The sequence below is a fragment of the Moschus berezovskii genome, chromosome 10 (assembly GCF_049115385.1).
Source record: "Moschus berezovskii isolate FMDL1 chromosome 10, NW_MosBer_1.0, whole genome shotgun sequence".
Classification (NCBI taxonomy): domain Eukaryota; kingdom Metazoa; phylum Chordata; class Mammalia; order Artiodactyla; family Moschidae; genus Moschus; species Moschus berezovskii.
Window position 1 is genome coordinate 89,900,758 of NC_142469.1, and position 8,994 is coordinate 89,909,751.

At 43.0% G+C, this 8,994-nt stretch overlaps 1 pseudogene; it reads right to left on the reverse strand.

Moving 5' to 3' along the window:
* Nucleotides 1-5,678: 5,678 nt before the first annotated feature.
* On the reverse strand, nucleotides 5,679-7,453 carry LOC129560713 (transcription factor IIIA pseudogene; annotated as a pseudogene).
* Between the last annotated feature and the right edge of the window lie 1,541 nt (nucleotides 7,454-8,994).

Below are 8,994 nucleotides of genomic sequence, written 5' to 3' on the forward strand. Positions count from 1 at the left end.
TTTCCATGGAAATGCTGAAGTAGAGATGGGTCTGTCCAGGTTACCTGGGGGCATATTTATATGATTCCCAGGGCTGAGCTCAGACAGAGTTTGTAGAAACTGTGTTCATGAAAGGGACTGGGAGGAATATAATTTTCTGTCTAATTTTCACGAGGCCCTTCAACTCAGCCACTACAAATATACCAGCCATATTCTCAAATATATGGGTTGCCATTTCCTTCTCCAAATTCAGAAAAACAGGTTGGCTCATATTTCTTGGTACCAAATTCTATAAAGTAAAAATGACCAGAACTTCTTTTGGTATTCACAAACTTTCTTGTTCTTGCTTTAGTCTTTCTTTGTCCCTTGTGGAAATGAATAGTTGATTACCATCTGTTGCTTCATATTCCAAAAAGTAATTATTAACTGTATCTCAGCCTGATATTATAAAAATATCACTTTATTTAATGTTTCTCTGAATGTTCCTAGAAGATTATTCAGCTAGGGAAAAATGAGGGCACTAGAACCATTACAATACTAAAACCAGAGGTATGTTAATCACAGTGAAACAAAAAATGAATAATCATTTGTGGCTGATGAGTGCACTCTGTAAGGAATTCAATATTCTGAATTTTTAATTACTCTTAGACACTAATTCTTGACAAAATACAGCATTTGGAGATAATACCATTAGATATTGCATGGTAATTATGAAATATAATTTGATGTATTGAGGATTTGAGAGTTTGGAGATGTGTATTCACGATGAAAGGCAAAATGTGTGTTTTGATATTTTGATGCTTATTTCTATTTTCTGTTAGTGACTCAGACAGAATCAGAAAATCATAGAATTTCAACACTGGAATAGACACAATAGATCATCTTGTTCCAGCTGCCTGGCTTTACAGATGAGGAAACTAAAAATTCAGAGATGAAGAGGAGTTTGCCCATGTTATCGAGTCTTGATGGCCGAGCAGGGGGTTGCACTTAGTACTGGCTTTTAGTCTAGCACAGATTTCGTATTTCTTTTTTAAAGCAAACACTTATTTCAGAGACAGTGGTATTACACGTATTTTACACTAATTTTTTTCTTCACTCCTTTACTTATGTCACAGGTTTTAATAGCATTCTCTGGCATACAGTGTATCTATGCAAAGATTATACCATCTAGATTTTCCAGACAGTTTCACTTTCAAGTCCTCTGTTTTTACTTGAAGTACAAGCGAAGCTTGGATGCAAAATCAACCTTGCTGCTACCTTACATATAGCATATTACCCGTAAAGGTCTCTTGATGGATATCATAGCATTACTGATTGGGTCAAGCAATCAACTTCCCCATAAAAACCCAACCACAGAAGTGACACCACCATACGTTCAGTTTAGCATTCCTATTAGTTAGTGGTAGTAGCTCAGTCATGTCCAACTCTCTAGAACCTCATGGACTGTAGAGTGCCAGGCTCCTCTGTTCATGGAATTCTCCAGGCAAGAATACTGGGGTGGGTAACCCTACCCTTCTCCAGCAGATCTTCCCAACCGAGCGATCGAACCCAGGTCTCCTGCATTGTAGGCAGATTCTTTACCATCTGAGCCATCAGGGAAGCCCAAACGGTATGCCAGGGGGCAACAAAACAAAACAGAAGCCCCATTTGAACAACGTGCTCTGTAAATAACAAGCCTTGTTTTAAATGTGTACTGGGAATCTTAATTCCCAAAGCAAATCTTTAAACTATATCCTTCATGTCAAGTGGGGATTGACTTTGGACAATGATTCCAGGCTATTGTTCCAGAAAGGACAGTGAATGAATGATCTGTGAGAGACGATTTTGCATGCTGAAGTCCTGGAGATAAATGGGGCTGCTGCTGCTTTCAGAGTTTCGGCACAGCAGCGTTTTTCTGCTTGTCTGAAGATTCAGTGTTTTCAGGCCTGATACACAAGTTGAAGATGCCAGGGAAGATTTTATATATATATATATATACACGTTATATATATATATAATATGGCAAATGCATATATATGGCAAATATATATATATATATGTATATATATATATGGCAAGTCGGGTAGGAATTATCTGGTGGATGTGAGTAGTAGGTATTGACACTGACTAACATCCTGTTTACAACAGTCCCTGTGTGTGTACTCCCGTCCTTCCCTGAAGGACACCAAGCCCTTCTTTCAATCCATCACAGAGTCCTCACTAGAAGGAAAGAATAGAGAAAGTGTCCTTCCAGCCAGTCTAGAGGAGGCTGCTCGTGGTCCCCGGGGTGTGCAGGGATGTGGTCATAAACAGGTCCAATCTCTGTTATACTGCAGACTGACTCCTCGAGGATGGCTTCTTCTCTGTTACCTGCCTCTGACATGGGATGGGAAAGAGGAGTGCAAGAGTACGGAAGGAGAGGGGTCTCTCTTCCCGACCCTCATCCAAATGATATTTTATTTGAGAAACTTGCTTACTGTTGAGTCACTATGAACCAGATGTGTGTTGTAAGGCAGAGGCCACTGTCATGCCACAGCATAAAGGTATGATTTATATTCCACTGTAGGGAGCTTCCCAGGTGGTACACAGTTGGTAAAGAATCTGCCTGCCAACGCAGGAGACTCAAGAGATGGGGTTTGATTCCCGGGTTGGGAAAATCCCCCAGAGTAGGAAATGGCAACCCATGCCAGTATTCTTGCCTGGAGAATCCCATGAACAGAGGAGCCTGATGGGCTACAAGAGCCATGGGGTCTCAAGAGCCAGACAGGACTCAGTGACTGAAGGGTATTTGATATGACTGCCTGATCATGAGAAGCCTGGCTCTGGGCCCTGCCTGCCTTGGTCTTGGTGTTTCTGTTATTGGAGCAAGAACCCTGGCGGTCATGTTCTCAAATTCCATACTTAGACTGCAATTGCTAAAGACACAGAAGGTATACAGCTGTCTCCAGTATGCAAATAGGAAACTGAACCCTTCACCCTTATTTTTATTCCCTTCTACTTTCACACACACACACACACACACACACACATACATGCATGCATTCACAGAGATAAGGCAGTGCCAGATTTTACCTTTCGAGGACAATACATCACACAACAGATATAATTTCTATCATTTTAAATATAGTTAATTTGTATAACATTTTTACATACACAGTCAAATTATATTTTACAAATGTGCATACACCGTTTTTCTTTTTTTACAAAATTATATCCTATGAAGTAGAATAACACTTTATGAAGATGAGTGGTCTGGTATTTCTGAGAATCCAGGCAGCCTCTTATGTATAACAAGCAATCTTATCAACCTGTATGTCCTTGCCTTTATCTCGTAATGGGGAAGAATTCAGGGTGTTCAGATAAGTAGTTTTTATGGTTGAATCATAGGAATTTGTGTAATATATAGAAGAAGCATTCTCACTGTTCTTCTTCTGACCTATTAACCTCCTCTAAATTTATCAGTTCAAGGGAAAGGAGAAAATAAAAAAAAAATAATTTTCTTCTACAAGAGGAATTGGACTCTTAACTCCAGCTTTGAGAATTAATGTTATTTGGGGAAAGTATTTTTGTTTACAAATGCTAAAGTCCAGGCCAACATGGGCATGGTGGATAGAGGAAATTTTCATTTGTTAAGCAGCAGGAAGCTACCTTTCACTGGTCTAAGTGGCTTAGGTGACTGATTAAAAGCATCAGAAATTGCCCCACATGATTTTTTTCCAAAAAATGGATAAAAATCTATCTTTTGGGTACAAATATACCTTATGACAGAATAGGTCCAAATGAGCAGAAATATAGAAAGGTCTTTTAGCAAGACATTTTTTTTGTGTAATAAGTGGGAAGGAGTTACCAGAAATTTAACAGAGTAAAGAATGGTTGAAAAGTCCGGCTTCAGATAAGTCTGCCTGACTGTAGGATGCAGCTCTGCACAGTCCAGCGGGCAGGGTGACCTTGCCTCTTCTCCTACTGCTGTTAATACCAATGTTCAAAACCCATGGGCCTTACAGGGGTACCACATGGAAGGTACTGTTGGTAAATGTTTTATAGCCAGTGTGCACATTCCTGCAAATACTGCAGGATCACACACAAATGAAGACACCTTGCACGATCTGTAGCATACATATATCTAGATGCTTTACCCAAAGACCAAGGTTTATGTTTCAGAACCTAAATGATCATTCTTCTTCTTATGTCTCTTTTCTTTTTTTAGAAAAATTACTTTTATTTACATTAAAAAAGCATAAAGAAAAAATACAGGGAACACCTGTTATCCAACACCCAACGTAAGAAAAAAAGAAAAAGGCTTCCCTGGTCCTCTTTAAAGGACCATTCTCTTGTTCTTTCGTCAAACAACGGCAGTGATGAACGGAATCTCGCCCTGTTCAGGTTCTCTTACTTGGCAACTAAAATAGTGGTATTTCACCTTGTGTCCATGTCCTCTATTTAACTGGAGTGTGAAACCCTTAATACCGGGGAAGACAGGAGGGCCAGTAGCGGTGTAGACCTTAGGACGAACGTGTGATAAAACACAGGCCTCACAGACTAGCCCCAGATCTCACTCTTTCAACCTAGGACCCACCCTGACCAAGGAACTAATTTTTCTTCAAGTATTGGACAACAGGATTTGGACACAAAGAGTAAACAGATACAGCAGTGGATCGAAAAATCGTTATCAAGTCCAGATTACAGTAAAGGGAAGTGTGCAGACGAGTCCAAGAACATAAATGCTAAGTGAAAACAGGCCTGAGTGACTGCTTGTGTCTTTTTGTTTTCTGATCTTACAAATACAACTGTAGAAAACCTGGAAAACATAAAGGCAGAGAAAAGTAACTAATAATTCTGCCCAATCTTGGTAGCAGCTTTCTAACTGGGTTTTCAAAATGCAAAATGTATACAGCTTTCTTCCACCATAACGTAAGCACTTCTCCATGTAAGAACTCTGCTTCCTAACTTAAGGGCTATATACTATTCTACTTCACAGACTGTAGAGAGTCTAACATTTAAATAGGAAAACTAGAAACTGTATGGGCTCATCTTTTGAAGTCCAATTCCTTTTTATAAATGCCTATGAGAAGCATTCAAGTCAAATTCTTCTAGGAAGTGTCAGTTTACAGTCCCAGGATAGGTCTGGAGGATTTGGCTTTTGGAGTTACACATTTTAGCAGCCAATAGAGGCAGCATTTACTCCAGTGGTTTGCAGCCCTAGCTCCAGGCTAGAGTGACCCAGGCCCTGGGCCCAGTCCAGCCCACCCAGAATCTCTTGAACCATGTGTCCGTCTTTTTCTAACCACTTCAATGACTCTGTGAAGGACGGTTGGCAATAGCACTGGGCTGCCAACCTGTGGGATAAGGGGGCCCTGCCAGTGCCCAAACCCACCACTCTGCACTTTTTGTGAGAGGGTGATCTGGGCCAAACACAGCCTTTCGGGGCCATGATAGAGGATTCAAAACTATCAAGACTTCAGCGCATTGGCCTAGTTACATGGAGTTTGTATAACCACCTGGTTATTAGGTTTCCATCAGCTTAACAAGGTCTATAGGATTTGACTTAGCAAATCCCTTATATAGCAATTCAAGAATGCTGGCTTTTATGGGTATTAGATAAGCATTAACACCAGAGGTGTTGAACCAGAGGTGTTGGTTTTACACTAGCCTTTTGTTTCCTCTTCTAGGAGGAGACATGTAATCGATTTGTCCAGACTGTGTCTGGACTTGCAACCTTCTCATCCAGGCTGCAGCCCATCAGAGGGGGCAAGGTTGTGATGTGTGTTCTTCCTCCCTAGAGCAAAAGGAGAGAGAGCAGCTCCGGGCACCCTAAGAGGAGACACTCTGAAACGGGAAAGATGAGAAAGATGGAGCATCTGGTATTCTGCCCCAGTGACTTTAACAAACACGTGCTTCTGGGAGACAGAACCTAGCTGGCTGGTCTGTGGACCTCCACACAGCATTGTCGGGTGTGCAGCTGCCGTCAGCATGGCGACGTGGAGAGCGCGTGGCCTTCCATGCAGCTCGGCAGCTCCCCGTTTCTGGGCAAGACACAGCCAGGCCCTGTGTCCTCTTAGGAGGGAGGTACCCACTGAGTCTGGAGGCCAGGCTCTGCTTCTCACGAGACAGCCTCACTTTGATTTTCTTCTTGTCAGGGTCACGCACAACGGCATGCCTGCTAAGGCTCTGCTTCATGGCAAAGGTCTTGCCACAACCAGCAGGCTCGTACACGAAGGGGCGCTGCTCCTCGTGGAAGGACAGTGTATGGCTCTGGAGGTTGAACACAGTAGTGTACGTGTGGCCGCAGCCTTCCGGTGGACACTGGCACACGTCCCACTCGGGGGCGTGCGTCCTCATGTGCTGCTTCAGGAAGTCCTTGCAATGAAACGTTTTTCTGGCACATGTCACACATTATGTCCTCTTTATGGGTCTCTCTCACGTGTTTTAGAAGCTCTGTCCACGTTTTTGCCCCCAAAGAACATTCTTTTAGACAGATATAGCCCTCAAGAACCTTCCCGTGCTGCTTCAGACTGCTGGGGGAGGAAAAGTTTTTCCACATCCCTCGTGGGTACACTTGAACAGCGGCTCATTGGTGTGCTGACACTGGTAGATTTTCAGTTGCTGATGTTTCCCAAAGGTCTTCTCACAACCTTTGAAACTGCATGCATATTGTTTTTGCTGGTTTTACATGTTTGGATTCAAAATATTTCTTCAAGTTTTATTTTGTGTTGAATTTCTGATCACAGTCGCTAGCTGTACAAAGGACTTCTCTTGGGTGTGAATCAGGGCATGGCAGCTGAGATTGTAGTCCTTGACCAAGGCCTTGCCACACCCTTCATCAGTTCAATTCAGTTCAGTTGATCAGTAGTGTCCGACTCTTTGTGACCCCATGAACCGTTAGCACGCCAGGCTTCCCTGTCCATCACCAACTCCCAGAGTCCACCCAAACTCATGTCCATTAAGTCAGTGATGCCATCCAACCATCTCATCCTCTGTTGTCCCCTTCTCCTCCTGCCCTCAATCTTTCCCAGCATCAGGGTCTTTTCAAATGAGTCAGCTCTTCACATCAGGTGGCCAAAGTATTGGAGTTTCAGCTTCAACATCAGTCCTTCCAGTGAACACCCAGGACTGATCTCCTTTAGGATAGACTGGTTGGATCTCCTTGCAGTCGAAGAGACTCTCAAGAGTCTTCTCCAACACCACAGTTCAAAAGCATCGATTCTTCGGCACCCAGCTTTCTTTATAGTCACAGACATAGGGTCTCTTCCCTGCCCACTGTGTACTTGCGTAGGTGCGCGTCTAGCTTCCAAGCCTTGTTGTAATTGGTGCTGCAGTTGGGGAAGGAGCAAATGAACCTCCGAGGGGCCGCTGGGGGATGGCGGGGCGGCAGGGTGGCACTCTCGCTGGCTGCAACGAATGGATCGGTGATAGTCAGGGATGACACCACCTCAGTGACCAAGGCTGGCAGTTCCAGGTTCCTGGGGGCCAAGAACTCAGCCACGTGCTGAGTCATATGCCCCCAAACCAGTGACTATCAACTGCTTGCTGAGACCCTACATGGGCCCACTACACTTCCAGGGGTGGGATCCCAGAAGGGCAGGCTCTTCCTATGTTTCTTTTCGTAAGTGAGATGGTGAAGAAAAATGGCAGAAGTCTCTTCTCCAAGGTGGTTTTCAAGTAAGAAGTTTAAGTTAGACATGGGAAGAGAAGCCAGAGGACCTTCCTTTCTCCCTGGAGCTAATCACCCACCTCCCAAAGGCCTCCTTCCTCCTCCATCTCATACTGACTCCAGAGATGCTGATAGAAGCAGGTCACATCCAGCTTTCAATTTCTGCTTTCAATTCCCTTGTCTTTATTGCCATGACACGGTGTACAAGTGTTGCCAAAATTAATACATCATGTTTTCTTACAACAAGTAGTGTTTGGTGTCTTCATATTTCTGTGACAGGGGCAATGCTGACTACTTGTAAGTCTTCTTGTCTTTATTGGTTCAGCCAAGAAGAGTGCAAGTACATACTTCTCTCTCACTAATCAAGGTCGATTTATTAGTTTTGATGGAGGAAAATGTAATTTCTAACTTCTCTGTGAGCAGAACTGATGAGAAGCCCTGATTTTATAACTCAGCAGTGCCATCCATGGTCAAAAGCATGGGTGCCACGTCAGCCTGCATTCAAATCCAGGCTCTGCCATTTTTTAGGAACAAGTTGCTTCTTTGTCTCTGGTTTTTGTCTGTGTAACTTTTGTACTTTTTGAATTTTGTAACATGAACCTACTTTACTTATTCGGAAAGAAATAAAAATATTAAAAAATATTAAGCCAAGCAGGTGTGACACACAGGACATACCAAAAGAGGAGGAGGAGGAGTTGTTTGGATAATACCATAGTAATCAGGTCTGAGATGCAGAGATCCTACACTTGAGAATGAGAGGAAAGAGGGTGGGTTGATCAGAAAACACAGCTCAGGCTTTGAAAAAGAGACAGAAGGAATGAGGTTGGGTTCCACTGTGGCAGCTGGTTGACATTTGTTACAAGAAACAGGTTCTCCCGTTGGGATTCTTCCTGTCAAATCCTCCAGCCCTCACTATCTGCCTTTATTCCCACCCCTCTTTTCCACCCACCTTTATAATTTCTTTGATAAATTGCAAATCAGGACTCAACTTCAGCAGCTTCCTCATCTTTCCATTCTCCATGTCACTAGTGACTTTCCAATGTATATGATCCCAGTATATTTGAAAGGGTTTTTTGTTTTTTTTCATCATAATTATTCTCTTCTGTTATAGTGGAACCCAAGCCTTCGTCCCTTCTAGCTACAGGAATATGGCAGGTTGTTTCTACAGAAGGCAGTTATATCAATACTTCTCTCATTCCTGAATCCACAGCCTATGACTTTGCAGCTCTTTCTATGAGAAACTGGAGACTATTTCCTGGTGGTTAGAGCCTGGACTGGTTTCATGACTTGCTTTGGCCAGTAGAATGTAGTAGAAGTGGTGTTATGAGAACTCTGAAGCTTCCGTTCAACCCCTCTTGGAATGCTGCTCTAAGTCCACGATGTCG